This window comes from Kogia breviceps, chromosome 18 (assembly GCF_026419965.1).
Source record: "Kogia breviceps isolate mKogBre1 chromosome 18, mKogBre1 haplotype 1, whole genome shotgun sequence".
Classification (NCBI taxonomy): domain Eukaryota; kingdom Metazoa; phylum Chordata; class Mammalia; order Artiodactyla; family Physeteridae; genus Kogia; species Kogia breviceps.
In genome coordinates, this window is record NC_081327.1 from 16,990,628 (window position 1) to 17,007,818 (window position 17,191).

The 17,191-nt window shown below is 42.8% G+C and overlaps 1 long non-coding RNA gene across 4 annotated transcripts in view; it reads left to right on the forward strand.

The window, feature by feature from the left end:
• Positions 1 to 17,191, forward strand: part of LOC131745545 (uncharacterized) — a 95,713-nt gene that overhangs the window by 19,129 nt on the left and 59,393 nt on the right. The gene's annotated exons all lie outside the window — the stretch shown is intronic.

Consider the following 17,191-nt stretch of genomic DNA (forward strand, 5'->3'; position numbering starts at 1 on the left):
CACTTGGTGTTTTAAAATTTTAACCTATTGAGTAGATGTTTAGAGGTATCACATTGTGACTTTAATTTGAATTTCCCTAATGACTAACGATATTGAGTACCTTTTCTTGTGCTTATGGACCATTTGTATATTTTCTTCAATGAAGTCTGTTCAAGTCTCTGCACGTTTTTAAAAAGTGAGTTCTGGGGCTTCCCTGGTGACGCAGTGGCTGACAGTCCGCCTGCCGATGCAGGGGACACGGGTTCGTGCCCCGGTCCGGGAAGATCCCAGATGCCGCGGAGCGGCTGGGCCCGTGAGCCATGGCCGCTGAGCCTGCGCGTCCGGAGCCTGTGCTCTGCAACGGGAGAGGCCACAACAGTGAGAGGCCCGCGTACCGGAAAAAAAAAAATGTGAGTTCTGAAAACCACCCAAATGTTCACCAACTGATGAATGGGTAAATAAAATGTGATATATCCATACAATGGAATATTATCTGGGAATAAAAGGAACAAAAGTACTAATACATGCTAAAAAGTGGATGATGCTTGAAAACATGCTAAGTGAAAGAAGCAAGTTGGAAAAGGCCACATATTGTATGATGCTATGTACATGAAATATCCAGAAAATGTAAATCTACAGGGATAGTAAGTAGATTAGTGGTTGCCTAGGCCTAGAGAGTGTGTGTATGGGGAGGTGTAGGTGGTGGTGGGTTGGACAGCTAAGATGAGCAGTATTTCGTTTTGGAATAATAAACATGCTCTAGAATTGATTGTGAGGATGGATGCGCAGCTTGAATTGTACATTTTAAATGGGTGAATTGTATGGCATGTGAACTGCATCTCAGTAAAGCTGTTAGAAATGTGGGTTGTTTGTGTTTTTATTAGTGATTTGTGGAAGTTCTTTATACATTCTGGATACAAGTAATTTGTCAGTGTTTGTTTTGAAGAGCAGACGCTTTTAATTTTGATAAAGTCCAATTTATTGATTTTTTGTTTTATATTTAGTGCTTTTAGTTTTGTGTCTAAGAAATCTTCTTTGCACACTCCAGGTCAGAAAGATTTTTTCTATACTGTCTTCTAGGAATTTTATAGCTTCAGCTTTTACATTTAGATCTCAGATGTATTTCAAGTTAATTTTTACGTATAGTGTGAGGTAAGGATTGAGGTTCGTTTTTCTCATACAGATCCAGTTTTACCAGCGCCATTTGTTGAAAAGATTACCCTTTTGCCTTTAGAATTACCTTTGTGCCTTTGTAAAAACTCAATTAACCATGTGTGTGTGGATCTATTTCTGGACCTCTATAAAGTTCCGTTAATCTATATACTCATCTTTTTCCAATAATGTAGCTTATAGTAAGTCTTAAAATCAGGATCATGCATTCCCACTTTGTTCTTTTTTGAAATTATTTTGGCTATTCTAAATCCTTTGAATTTCCACATAAATTTTAGAATCAGCTTGTAAATTTCTACATAAAAGCCTGTTGGGATTTTGGCTTGGATTGCATTGAGTCTATAAATCAATTTGGGCAGAATGGCCATCTTAACAAATATTGAGTCTTCCAATCCATTTACATTTCTCCATTTCTTTAGATCTTCTTAAATTTCTCTCAGTAAAGCTTTGTAGTTTTCAATATAGATGTCTAGCACAAATTTCATTAAACATATTCCCAAGTATTTCATATTTATCTGATTTCTGTCACTATAGATTATCATTGATGCTATTTAAACTGGTGTTTCAAAATTTCATTTTCCATTTATTTGTTGCTACATTCTGGAATGAGACATTGGTGACCATAAGAAAACTGAGAGTCAGATTCACCTTTGTGTATTTTCATTGAGCACAACATCTCAGTTTATGACAATAATGTTTGTAAATCATCGTGTTAAATTCTGTTTGTGTGTGTGCATTCATGCATAAGACCTATTCCCTGATTTCAAGAAATTTGTTTGCTAAGACTGATTTAAAAAGAGCTGACTTTCTAGAAAAATGGGTTCTCTCTTTTCTCATCCCCCTCTTTCCTGAAGGCAGGAAGTTCTTGGATGGAATCCAATTCTTTTGTCCCTTTATCTGTTTCTGAGCAAAATAAATGTAAGTGGAGTATTATAAAGAAAAACTAGAATATTCTCAGATGAACCAGGGCACTGAGAATTTGCACAGGCTTTTCTTTCTTTATCCTATATTTTTCTGATAGGCTCAGAGTCTTATTCTAGAAACTCAGCCCAGTAGGAGAGCCAGCTCTCAGATGGCCTGAGGTCATTGGATGTCCAACCATTTGAACATGCTGTCTGATAAGGATCTTCTGGGAGAGATACTTCCCATATGTCACCTGTAGCCCCTTCTGTCTGCCACAGTAGAAGCTCCAGAATGTACACACCCTTTGATACCGTTTCCAACATGCAGTAAGTTAGTGCCCAGGATTCTTGGCTGATGTTCTCAAAAAACCCATGTGGAAGATATTGGAGAGAGGCATCCCAGGATAAGAACTAGATTAAGGGATGGGATAGCCAGGCGGCTTACCTGGACACCAGTCTAGAGGGAATGCTAAGATATCACTGAAACACATCAGAAATGTGGTGCCAGTTAACTCAGGCTTCTATACTCAACTATTCACATAACTGGCGACATGTAAATTGCTCCTGTAATGGTGGGAATTTACTTGATGCCATGGTAGCCTCTTATACTATCAGGCAGGCTACCCCAGAGGCGCCAGAACCAAAAGGCTCACAGGCCAAATTAAGATGCTTGTTATATCCATTTCATTGAGTCAATTTAAAACATACAGTGAGAGGGCTTCCCTGGTGGCGCAGTGGTTGAGAGTCCGCCTGCCAATGCAGGGGACACGGGTTCGTGCCCCGGTCCGGGAAGATCCCACATGCTGCGGAGTGGCTGGGCCCGTGAGCCATGGCTGCTGAGCCTGCGCGTCCGGAGCCTGTGCTCCTCAACGGGAGAGGCCACAACAGTGAGAGGCCCGCATACCGCAAAAAAACCCAAAAACATACAGTGAGAAACAAGGGAAAACAGAAAAGGGGCCCAATATATGGAAGGTGCCTGGGGTCAACCCATACTTGCCCTATTGGAAGAAGGCAGTGGTGTGACCATAGCTCTCCCTCCCAGGTGACCTGCTGAGCAGCCATGACTTTTACCTGCATCCCAGGTAGGGGACTCATGGGACCAGAATGGGTGGCATCAATGGCTGTCATCAGTTGGGCTGACAAAGTTCAATGAGCTGACATGAGCTGTGCATCCTGAATAAGTGGGATTCCCTTGGCCCTTCCATGCATTTCTATCTAAAGATAACATTGATTTGTTCCATCCTTTCCTTCTATGCTCACCAGACATAGGTTCTGTTCTTCTCTCCCGTATCTCACACGTTCCTAATCTACAGACACATTTTAGGAGTTTTCCTACTGCTCTACTCATTTGTGTCTTTCATTCTATACAACAGAACTGAGTATTCTTGGGAACTCCCTGGAAGTCCAGTGGTTAGGACTCCACGCTGTCACTGCCGAGGGTGTGGGTTCAATCCCTGGCTGGGGAACTAAGGTTCCACAAGCCATGCAGCGTGGCCAAAAAAAAAAAAAAAGATTAAAAAAATAATAAAAAAATAAAATTAGTTATTAATAGAAAAAAGAAACCTGAGTATTCTCAATAATACAGCAACATCCCTTACAATCCACTCCTACTTATTCAATTCTTTGACTCAAATGCATCTTGTAGTTCAGTTACAGCCCACAGCAGAAACCTGGCATCTTTAAATAATCCACCTGGACTTCCCTGGTGGTGCAGTGGTTAAGAATCCTGCCAATGCAGGGGACACGGGTTTGATCCCTGGTCCGGGAAGATCCCACATGCCGCGGAGCAACTAAGCCCGTGTGCCACAACTCCTGAGCCTGTACTCTAGAGCCCTCGAGCCACAACTACTGAGCCCGTGTGCCACAACTACTGAAGCCCATGCGCCTAGAGCCCATGCTCTGCAACAAAGGGAAGCCACTGCAATGAGAAGCCCATGCACTGCAACAAAACCCCTGCTTGCTGCTACTAGAGAAAAGCCCGTGCACAGCAATGAAGACCCAATGCTGCCAAAAATAATTTTTTTTTAAAAAGTTTTAAACAATCCACCCACAAAACACAGGGTTCATTCAGTCCCAGAGTGAGACCTGGATCCAGATAATGTGGTTCCAGGCATTGTGTTTCTTTTCCATGCACACGAATTGTCTTTTCAAGGGCAAAGTCCCCCTTTGGTGTCAGGCAACACGTGTTCAATTATCTTCTGTGCTTTGTGTTGGAAGCATCATCCTTCTTTATTGGTGACATTCATTCCGGCACCGTGAGTCCCCTGCCCAAGATGTGCAGGTAAAAGGCACAGTGCTCAGAGGGTTGTCGGCCAGCTATGTATGGTCTAGGCCAGGTGTCCTTGCCCCTGTAGCTCTTGATAGAGCGCGTGTGTGCACAGCCCAGGCACCTACCGTCTACCGGTTTGCTCATCCTCAACTCTGGTCCTCGTCAGTGGGGAAGGCTGCTGCCACTGGGTGAAGCGGGACATGTCAGCATTGCCTAATCCAGGACTTGGGCAGCAAGGTCCTTCCAACCACCTCTGCACCCTGTTCCAAGTGTGCTGAGCTGCCCCATCTCATTCCCTTTGCTCCAAGCTCTCTTTTCTGTTGTTTCAACACACACGGTGTGACTCCAGCATCTTAATTTGGTCGTCACCTCTGGGATAGGCTGCCTGGAAGTGACCTGCAAGGCTGCCATTACATCAGGGCAAGTTACCCGAGAGCATTGCTCCTGCCGAGGTGGACGGTAGCTGGGGGTAGAAATGGAAAGCCCTCTTCTTGCTGACTGATCTAAGGGGTGTCTTTGACATTCAGTACCAGCAGCACAGACACCTACAGGTGCACAGCTGTAGGCGAGGCCAGCTTGCACTCAGCTGGGATTCTGGGCCTGCTTCACTGGAAACAAATGGTACTCTCTATTTTTTTTTTTTTTTTTCTTTCTTGGCTGCGCCAAATGGCTTATGGGATGTCAGTCCCCAGACCAAGGATTGAACCTGGGCCATGGTAGCGAAAGTGCCAAATCCTCATCACTAGACCACCAGGGAACTACCGAGTTACTGTGTTTATAACCTATATTTTAATGGGTATAATAAGCCTCCAAAGAAGTTGTGTAGTTTGGAAATGTGTATAAACTTGTTTCTATATATTTTTTTGAAAGTCAAGGACTATCAGTTTGGAAGGGTGCCTACTTATAGACCATGCCCAGGTGCTCAAGAACCTGGTCTGACCCTGCAGTGGTGACCTCTGGTGCGGTTCCCTTGACCCCCCTGCCCTTGTCTCCAGGGCCCCAAGGTGGGGAGGAGGTGGGCTAGGCAGCCAAGGCTTGGGAGGGGGTGGGGTGCGAGGGTTACAGCCCCCTGCACCCGCCGTCTTTCCCACTCTCTGCCTCTGCCTGGAGACCCCTCTCTGGTCTTCCCTTTTCCCGCCAGCCCCTTCGGGCAGGGAAGCAAGGGCAGGATGAGAGGAGAGGTCTCAGATCCTTAGCACTCCTGCCTTTCGGGCACTGGACAGAAGAGCCCAGAATGTGCCAGGCTACAGATCCTGCTGGGGGTCACAGTTTCCGTCTGTGGCGAGGATCCCCGGCTGCGGCAGTCACGTGGCAGCTGCGCTGGTCGGGCAAGGCCAGTGCCTGGTCTTGCCTGGACCCTGCCCAGCGCATTTGGTCAGTCTCCTTGCCACAGTCTAGGACCCTGGCAAGCTCTGGAAGAGGGGAGGGGCTGAGACCGCTGGCCAGGTGTCCGAGGAGGTGGGGATGGGCTGCAGCGCGGGGACTGGGAGTGAGAGGGCGCCTCCTCGTTGCGCGGTCACCGCACGCGCCGGCGCCACTCACCTGCGAAACGTGCCGTTTACCAGCCACTTATGGGATTAATTTTGCAACAGAGACGCTGGCGCAGTAGAAACCACACTGGGTTTTCGGCAACACCTTCCACTCTCCGGAGTGGTTAAACCAGAAGTGTTCAGTGGCTAACCGAGGCCGCGGAAAAGAGCCACAGCTAACGCCCGCTCTGTGGATGGAATCAAAACACTGCTGCTGACGCGCTGTTTTCGACCATGGGTCCTCCCCCACGCCGAGTGGGGAGTCAGGGGGTTCTGCCAATGTCCCTCCCCGCAGCGGGAGCCCCAGCTCACCAAGCTCGGGGGTCGGGCTCTGAGGGCGCCACCCCGATTCGGTCCTGGGTGCGTCAGCCACGGTTGGTTCTCCGCGGTGATGGGGAGGAGAGGCTGGGGACCGCTACGCACAGAAACGTCGAAGGGTCTCTCTGTAACATTGGAGTTAACTTTCCTCTGGCCAAACCCTTGTTTCTGGGTTGTCCTCAGAGGCAGGCCTCCCTCCGGTCTTCTCGAGGCTTCTCCTGCGGTGGTCGGGCAAACAGAGACTGGGCGGGAGAGTCAGAACAGAGCCGGCCCCCTCGAACCCTGGTCGCCGTGCCCCAGGCAGGGAGCATCTGGCATCTTCCAGCTCTAGGAGGCTGCAGAGTTCTTGAAGGGCCTCCAGGCATCTGGGGTGCAGGCTTGTCTGTAAGGAGATCCCGGCAGGGAGAAAGCCTGGAGGGAGACAGTATTAGTTGGCTGCTTGACAGCGACATAAACATACTTTCAAAAGAAAAATATTTCTTTGCTGCTTGCTCTAAATTCAGGGCACATACTCTTACCATCACAGGGTGGGGTGGGGGAAAATGGGTTAAACCAAAAAAAAAAATCTGCTAAAATAAATAAAGTCATTATTTTAGCAGGAATGATGACCCACCCCCGCATCCCCCCACTCCACACCTTTTAGCATAAGTCTTGTGTCCCAGTCCCCAGAGGGGGTGAAAGTCAGGGACAAGTTGAAGAGTGCCTCTTTGTTTCCTAGGAAACCAGCAATGTATTTTCTAGGTAATAATAGCAATATAGATAATAATACTTGATGAGTACTGAGCACATTTCATGTGCTAAGAACTCCACTCCCAACTCCAGGGGCACAGAGGGTTCAGGGTTGAGCAAATCAGCAGGTCTTAATCTCCTGGCCACAGGGACCCACCTGGAGACAAGGAGGAAAGGTGAGACTTATGCCAAAGGAGAGGCTGGTTCTCTGCGATGAACTTTGGAAGGCTGGACCTGCTGCAGCCTTCTTGCCCCCAGGTGGAGCCAAGTGCCAGGGAAGTGTCCAGAAATGTGCTGGGATTCACTGATTGGACCAACTTGGGTTACTGGCCAAAACAGCAGCAATCCACGAGAATTGCTTCGTTTATTTATGATGAGTTCAAAATTCCATGATTTATGATAAAACACCGTAAGTTATCATTTGCTATCTATTGCTGCATAACAAATCACCCTAAAATTTATGGCTCAAAATGTCAACACTTTATTGTATTTTATGATTTTCTTAGGTTGTCTGGGTTGTTCCTCTGTTGACCTCGCTTGGGATCAGTTGTGGGGGCGGATCAGCTGGGCTGGAGGGTCCAGGAGGCGCCACTTAGGTGTCCGGCAGTTAGTGCTGGCCCCTTGGTTCTCCTGCACATGGTCTCTCATCCTCAGTGGGCTAGAAGTTTCCTTAAGTGGCAGTATGGAGGCAGCATTCCAAGAGAGAAAAAATTGAAATTGCCGTGCTTAGGAATTCACACAAAATCACTCTCACACATTCTACTACCTAAAGTAAGTCAGAGGATAAACCAGGTCCAAGGGCTGTGTAAATAAACTCTACCTCATAATAGAAGGAGGTATAAAATGTCGTGGTTTTGTTCTTCGGTGTAGACAGCAATTTTTTCTGAGTATAACTATGTCCCCATCTGACAAATTTTGACATATGTTGCTCTTACTGTCCTTTATTTATAAGATGGTGACTTTTGTTTATTTTCAATTTGACCAGGAGAATGACTTTCAGTTTACAAGTCATTAGATTTTATTTATTCATTTTTTGGTTTAAGCCATCTTTTTTTTTTTTTTTTTTTTTGGTGGTGGTGGTAAGAGTATGTGCCCTGTTATTTGAGGGGATTGATTTAGGTTTTATTTGTAGCTTGGTATATAATTACTATTTTATATGTACCATGGACATTTGAAATGGTAAGTGTTTTTTTCTGTTTAAAAAACACAGAAATTGATACATTTATCGGTTTATAGTTTTCAAATGTCCTATATCCACTCTGTTGTTTTCTCTATTTGTCTAGTGTATCATGACACTTTCCTACAGGATTCTTATGGCAGGCAGAGTTGGGGGGCATTCTGTTAGGTGGGTGAGGAGGAACTGAAATAAAGAAATGATGGTTTTCATTGTAACCATAGTTGACTTCAGGGGGGAAAAACCCTAGAGTTTTTTTTTCCCTAGGTCCATGCAAAACCCAAACACAAGCTTTCTGTATTTCACACCCTTAACAATGATCACGACCACAGAAACAAGAGTGCTTATTTTCAGAGAATGCCATAGAGATATTGAAGACAGTATTATGTGCTTCTTTGTTGGTGACGGACTATATAATTGACTTGGGGAGACAAAAATAATATAGCAAAAATATAAGGCAAAACATAGGAAGTGGCAAACAGTTGTGAACCAAAGAGAGTGCCAGACATGAAGAGAGCTGTGGGGAGGGGTTGGGGTAGGGAGAGCCTCTGGACTGGGGTGGGGGTCTGGGCTTACAGAGCTGACTTGAAGCCTGGGCACAGTTTCCTTTGACCTGAGGAAAGGGTTGCTCCTGAAATGCTTAAGGAACATAAGCAGTTTAAGTCGTGGTCACCATTAGGCTTCCCAGTGAACCAGCAGTTTCCCATTTTTTGGTGGAGCCTTGCTTTGAGTTTTTGGTGGCTGCCCATATATCTTACGAATGTTGATATACAGCACAACAAAGGTTGACCTCGAAGAGAGGTATTCGGGTGGCCATTTGGTTTTCACAGGCCAGGGACCTCATGGCTTGTCCTTGGTCTTGTTGAATCATGTTGTGGTTTCTGTGGTGTCCTCAGAGAACTCATGTTCTTCATGTATAAAAATATTTTTACTAAAACATTAGGGTACAGCTCCAGTCATTGCAAACTGTAACTTACTTTTTTGTCTTATGAAAATGTTTGCCAGTTGATGGTTAAATTTGACCCTTTTACCTGCCAGGGTGATGCAAATCTTAGGCCACTTAAGAATTCAAGAGCAGACTCCCTGTGGGATGTCCAGGTAATGACCAGTTCAGCAAAGAGCCAGGCATAATCATGATATGGAATAAAATGCATTATGCAGGGCGGTTCAAATCCTGAGGAGGTCTTGAACTACTGTGCACATCTTGATTGCTAATTAGAAAAAGGTGTTTCAACCCAGAAACCACTGAAATATGTGAACTGAGAAACATTGGTTATGGAAATTAAAATCAAAGGCATCAAGCTTTGCATTTTTGATTACATATTCAAATCACACAATTACAGTATATAAAATCAATTTTTACCATAGTCATAAGTAGTAATTAGACATAAGACTTTTAAAATTCAAATCATATTTGTATTAGATGAAATTCCTCCAGTTCTTTACCCTCAAGCAGAAAAAGATCTGAATGGAAAACTGCTGCCTGCTCCTTTCTTCATAGATAATCCTTAACATAGTTCAGTTATAACCTGTTTCAGCTTGAGGGGACACGCTGGGAAAGAAATGAAGATGTTGTCTCCCTTCAAATGTTGTACCATCTAGGTCCACATTTTCTAATCTTCAGAGCTTCCAACATTTTGCCAAGGATTTGATGCCAAAGAAGGGGGAAAAGAAAATGAGGGTGGGGTAGAGAAATGAATGAGAGCTGATTAAACAAAAGACCAGCTCTTTAACAGGGTGAGTAGGTAAAAAGAGAACCAGAAGCAGTGAAAACCCCTGGCAACCTGGACTGTGGTCTCTAAATACCATTCCCTACTAAAAGGAAACAAAGCTTCTTGGAAAATAGTGAATTTCAGGTCTGGAGCAGAAAATGTGCAAACTGAGGCTGGAATATCTTGTTCCCAAATGTAAGGACATGCTCCAAAATTGATGGGAACGTGGCAAAAGGACACAGGAGCTAACTTGGAGGTATCAGCACTGGGCAAACCTGAGACAACTTGAGCATAACGAATGATGACAGTAATGGATCATAACACATTTAATAAAAAATAGTTTGAGGCAAATAATACTGCCCCTCATACTCTACCCTATAAAAAAGAGTGGCACTTAATAAATGTAGAAGAAATGGTAAAACTAGAAAATCACTTTGTGCAACAAACTTTATAACTGATTCAGATAAAACTTATCAATGGACGTGAAACCATTGAGTAATATGTTGTTGCAATACTATAGACACACAATCTCAAAGCATCAGCCCTGAAGGCTTATTAATTACAAAGGGGAAAAGGGTCATTACAACAGAGAAATCTGGTAGATGCCATCTTAACTAAGTGATCAAACTTTATCACCAATGATAGGACCAGCTGATACCATAAGTCTTCTGATGAAGGGCATAACATCACTTGTGATAATTGTTGCCGAAGATGTTTAACTGAGTCTAGGCACGAGGAATGCAAATCCAAATTTAAAGACCTCCTGCAAAACAACAGGCCTGGATTCTCCAAAAATGTCAGTGTCAAGAAAGGCCAAGAGAGATTTGGGGAACTGTTCTGGATTAAAAGAGAGTAAAGAGACAACACAACTAAATGCAATGTGTGATCATTGGCTGGATCTTGGATGAGAAAAAATGAATATAAACGACACAATTGGGACAATCTGGGACATTTAAACAGGGGCTATTTATTAGTTAATAGTAAATTTCTTGATGGCCATAACTTGTGTGTTTGTGTCTTTGTTCTAGGAGCTACATGTTGAAATACATAAGGATTAAAGTGTCCTGATGTCTACAACTAATTCTCAGATAATTTAGCCAAACAAAAAAAAGTGTGAATTGCTTGTGTACATCTGTATAGAGACTGATAAAGCAAGTGTGGCAAAATATTAACAAGTAGTGAATCTAGAAGAAGGCCATATGGCTGTTTAACATGCTATTATTTCAAATTTTCTGCAGTTTTGAAAATGGCTGAAATTAAAGTTTGAGGGACGAGAGCTGGCCAAATCAGCGTGGCTCTTTTTTCTCCATAAGTTCAATGAATTTTAAGTAAGAAGAATAAATTTAGATGCAACTACATTTTTAAACTAATGTCATTATCATTGTAGTAATACTTGCTCTTCTTAAAACAATGCGTAATTAATTTTTGTGCATGTTTAAGTTTTAAATAGAAGTATGTTCACATGATTTTTTTTTTTTTTTTTTTTTTTTTTTTTTTTTTTTTTTTTTGCGGTACGCGGGCCTCTCACTGCTGTGGCCTCTCCCTTTGCAGAGCACAGGCTCCGTACACGCAGGCTCAGCGGCCATGGCTCACGGGTCCAGCTGCTCCATGGCATGTGGGATCTTCCCAGACCAGGGCACGAACCCATGTCCCCTGCATCGGCAGGCAGACTCTCAACCACTGCGCCACCAGGGAAGCCCCACATGATTTTTTTAAAAAGTATATAAAGAAATTTCTTTCCATCTTTACTCCCATCTGCTCTGTTTCTGCCTCAATTCCCCTCTACCATTGGTTTCTTCTATACACTTCTAGAGAATATTTATGCATACATAAAAATATAAAATATATATTTTATTTTTATTCCTTGCTATACAAGAGACTATATTGTACCTATGGTTCTGTATCTTGCCCTTTTTACCTATCAATGTCTTAGATATCTTTCCATGTAAATACACACAGAGTTTTGTCATTTTCATGCTTTATTACAGCTGCATAGTACTCTACTATATGAATTTACCATATCTTATTTAACTTTTGACAAACTTTAGATTGTTTCTTGTCCCTTGCTACTGCAAACAATGCTACAATGAACACCTTCAAGAGATACATTTTCACATATGTACACTGGTGTGAATACCTGTAGAATAAAATACCAAAAAGGGATCACTGTGTCATAAGGGATATACTTTTGTAATTTTGGTGGCTACTGCTGATGGAGAAGTAGAGGCCGCCAAGTTGAAAAAAATCTAACACACTCCACCTTTGTCATCTTGGCATCCATACTCACTTCGTTTACCTATTCTTAAGTTCCAGATAAAAACAGTAGCAGAATCACGATTTCACCTAACAGGTTGCAACTATCCCTCATAGAATCAAAGCACGTACTCCCTGGTCCTCAAAAACGGGTTCACAATCCTGTTTGTCACTTTATCCATCTTTAGGTGATGTTTATTCCTCTTCTACCTGAGTCACAATCCATCTTTGATACCCTGTAACTTAAAAACTGAGATACAGCGTTAACTACTGTTGTAGTCAGTTCGGGCTGCTATAACGGAATACCACAGACAGGGTGGGTTAAACAACAGACATTTCTTTCTCACAATTGTGGAGGCCGGAAGTCCAAGATCAAGGTGCTGGCAGAATCAGTTTCTGGTGAGGACCCTCTTCCTGGTTTGCAGATGACTGCCTTCTTTCTGTGTCCTTATGTAGTAGAGAGAGGAGAGAGAGGGGGGCGGAGAGAGAGAGAGAGAGAGAGAGAGAGAGAGAGAGAGAGAGAGAGAGAGAAGGAGTGAGGACACAAGCTCTCTCCTGTCTCTTCTTATAATCCCATTCATGAGGACTCTACCCTCATGACCTAATTACTCCCCCAAAGGCCCCCATCTCCAAATACCATTGCATTGGGGATTAGGCTTCAGCATATGAATTTTGGTGAGACACAAACATAGTTACCCATTGCTGTGTAACACACCACCCCAAAACACGTGGCTAATAGCAACTACCCTTTTGTTTGTTCATGATTCTGTGGATCAGTCATGTGGGCTGGTCTCATCTGGGCTCACTCAAGTGGTTGTAGTTACCTGTGGTCCAATGGGGCTGAATGGTCTAAGATGACTTCACTCACACATCTGCTAGGTACTTACTGAATTCTTATTGGATTCTTATGTTTTTTCAATTCATTTCCTTGAATTTTCCAATCACATCATCTCCAAATAATGATAGTATATCTCCTCCTTTCTAATTTTTATGTTTCTTTTAAAAAATTTGTTTTATTGGAGTAGAGTTGATTTACAATGTTGTGTTAGTTTCAGGTATACAGCCAAGTGAATCAGTTACACATATACATATACCCACTCTTTTTTAGATTCTTTTCCCATAGAGGTCATTACAGAGTATTGAGTAGAGTTCCCTGTGCTATACAGTAGGTCCTTATTAGTTTTCTGTTTTATATATAGCAGTGTGTATATATCAGTCACAATCTTCCAGTTTGTCCTCCCCGCCCTTCCCCTTGGTAACCATAAGTTTGTTTTCTACATCTGTGACTCTATTTCTGTTTTATAAATAAGTTCATTTGTACCTTTTTTTAAAGATTCCACATATAAGCAGTATCATATGATATTCATCTTTCTCTGTCTGACTTACTTCACTCAGTATGACAATCTCTAGGTCTATCCACGTTGCTGCAAATGGCATTATCTTGTTCTTTTTTATGACTGAGTAATATTCCATTGTATATATGTACCACATCTTTTTGTGTGTGTGAGTTTGTTCATTTTGTAACTTTACTGGGGTATAATTGATATGCAAAAATTTACAGACATTTAAAGTATACCTCTTGGTGAGTTTGGACATATGTGTTCACCCGTGATGCCATCAAGGCAATAGACACATCCACTACCTTAAAAAATGTCCAGTTTTTTTTTTTAGTTTTTTTGTTTATTTTGTTACATGAGCTCTATCCCCCTAATGTATTTTTTTCTTCCAGTTTTATTGAGAAATAATTGACATGCAGCACTCTATAAGAGTAAGGTGTACAACCTGAAACTAACACAACATTGTAAATCAACTATACTTCAATAAAATTTAAAATAGAAAAACATTAACCACACCATAGAATTTCCCTTGCAATCACTATTATTATTCCCTTCAGGATTATACTGATTTGGAACATTATAAATTAACTTAGCTTAGTTTTGGACTTTATACAAATGGATTGAATAATACTACTGTTTATACACACACACACACACACACACACACAGATTAAGGTGTACAGCATGGCTTGACATATGTATATTTTGTGAAATTATTTTTTTCTTGATTCCCAAATTTTATTTCACTTATCTTCCCAATTTGCCACAAACTCTTTATAGTGAGAGCATTGCAAATTAATAGGATATATTGGGGTTAAAAGCTTATTGCCTTGGAAGAGTTTAGAAATTTTAGAATGTTTCTTAAAAACTCTGTACCACATCTTCTTTATCCATTCCTCTGTTGACAGACATTTAGGTTGCTTCCATGTCTTGGCTGTCATAAATAGTGCTGCAATGAACATTGGGGTGCATGTATCTTTTCAAATTATATTTTTCCCTGGATATATGCCCAGGAGTGGGACTGATGGATCATATGGGAGCTCTATTTTTAGTTTAATTTTTATGCTTCTAATTTCTATCAACTAACTGCTTGGCTAGTGCTGCCAAGACAATGGTATGTAATAGGGGTGATGGGGCACCCTTGTTTTCTTTATGACTCTAGTGGGAATGTCCCTAGTGTATCCCCACCATGCTGATGCTGGCTTATTTATCATATTAGAAATAGATGGAAATTTCCTTATTTCAGTGTCTCTTTAGTTTCACGGATATGAAAACAAACAGCATGGAAGTCTATTCACAGAATTCAAACCAATGTCCCATTTAATAATGGTGATAGACGTTCTTATAGAGAGCTAAGTCCAGGCCGGAAATGATAGCTGTCCAGGATCAGGGTCATGATGGTGGTAATAGGAGAAGTAGATGAATCTGAGTTACATTTTGGGAGTAAAACCATTGATGAATTCAATGTGGAGTGTAAAGGATAAAGAGGAATTAAGGATAATTTCTAGAGTTTGATCTGACAGATGCCTCAGACAGAGCCAATAACTCTTGATTGCCAAATAAAATGGGATTTTTCTCACTTTACCCAATGCCTGAGCTCTGAGAACCTGCTGACCACTCTCTTCACTTTCTGTTCTGCAGCGCTAGGGCTTCCTCTTTCGCTGCCCTCACTGTTTCTTATCAGTCTCTTGCTGGGGTCTTCTCCACCTGCTGGATGCCCAGGTTGAGACCCCCACGCCCAGCTCTGTCCTTAGCCATCTTCTCTCCCTGAGCATCTTTGGATATTCTCATTTCTCCCCAGGGTTTCATGTACCACCTGTGATGCTGATAGCTCCAAAAACTGCGTCTCTATCCCCATCTTGCTCCTAAACTCCCAGGAGAAGATCCAGTTGCCTATAGGATTTCTCTCTACATGGGTCTTCCGTAGGTGTCTCAAATTCTTCAAGTTTGAAACCAGACTCCTTATCTACTCCAATTCTGACACCAATTCCTATGTGTTTTTCACACAAGTTCAAGCAATTCCCCAACACAGGATGGGTGTCCTACGATTCAACTGAATTCTAACACTATCTACTTGGAGACAGCAACAGAGCCCACGGGTTAAGGACTCAGTCCTACAAGACTACCCCCACCTCCCACCCTTCAGATGCCAACTGAAAATTTGTCACTGGTGATTCTTACTGACTGGCTGTAGATGAGAGGTTCCAATAACCCCTTCCTTGGGTTTGGTTAACTTGCTAGAGTGGTTCACAGAATGCAGAAAAATATTTTACTTTCTAGATTACTAGTTTATTATAAAAGGATATAACTCAGGAACAGCCAGATGGACGAGATGTGGAGAGCAAGGTCTGGGAAAGGAAAGGGCTTGGAGTTTCCATGCTCTCTTAGGGTACCATTCTCCCCTTATCTCCACATGTTCACCAATCCAGAAGCTCTCCAAACCCCGTCTTTTTAGAGTCTTTATGGAGGCTTCATTACATAGGCTTGATTGATTCAGTCATTGGCCATTGGTGATTGATTCAACCTCCAGCCCCTCTCTCCTCTCCAGAGGTCAGGGGGGTGGGACTGAAACTTCCAACCCTTTAATCACTTGGTTGGTTCCCTTGGCAACCAGCCCCCATCTTTAGGTGCTTCCTCCAAGTCATCTCATTAACGTTAACAAAAGACACTTTCTATCATTCTCATCACTTAGGAAATTCCAATGGTTTTAGGAACTCTGTGCCAGGAACTGGATGAAGACCAAATATACATTTCTTATTGTAAATCACAATATCACATCTACCTTCTCCCAGACATGATGGGGGTGGGGCTTATCATGGGTTCCATTCTCTCAGTCACCCTTTTTCCCCCGATCAATCAGTCACTAAGTTCTAAAGATTCTACCATCTCAAATCAGTTCCTTCCAGCCTCTTTCTTAGTCTTGGTCGTCTCTGTTGGGACTTACATGACAACATCCTCAATGCTGTCTCCACTTCCTTCTTGCATTGCTCCCTTGCATCCACCATTTCTGAACTTCTTTGTTTTCTTAGAGTATTTTTAAAAAGTCTATTGAGAAAATTTTTTGTGTTATAGAGACACTTCCCTAAGAATGGATTTTTGCTGGAAAAACGATGAGTGCAAGGGCAGAATGCTGTGTCCTTCCTAGCTCTTTATTCTGACCATGGGAAATTGGGATACCAAGATTCCTTAACCTTGTGACTGGTACTTTCTGGAACTTCATGTATTTTCAAGAGTATTTAGTTGACCAGGTCCATTACAAATCATGTGCAGACTTCTAGCTTGAATCTGTCTTGGGCATCTGAAGTACATTCTCTCATTGATGAGGCTGAAATGCATTGCCATTCCATAAACTGCTTTCCTAATCCCATCACTTGACTTTCAAGGTTAACATTTAGGAATTTGTATGAGAAAATTTTATCCAGAAATAGTTTTTTGTTTTTTGGCCACACTGCACGGCTTGCAGGATCTTAGTTCCCCGACCAGGGATGGAAGCCAGGCCCCCGGCAGTGGAAGCACAGAGCCCTAACCACTGGACCACCAGGAAAGTCCCCAGAAATAGTTTTAACTAATCACAGATACCAAGAACCACAGTCTTCTGCCACTGGTCTTTTGAAGAGGGAGAGGTGTGTGTCCTGAAGGCCCAGCTGTGGCAGTGGCTGCCAGCCTGTGGGGCTGCGTGGCTTCTAGAGCAGGATTTGGCAGCCTGGCTGGTGTAGGACTGGGGCAGGTGGGCTGTGAGACTGAGGCAGGGCATTGGCCAGAGGGAGACCGACCAACCCTGGCATTCAGTGTGAGAGTCGGATAGGGAAGGGAGTGGGG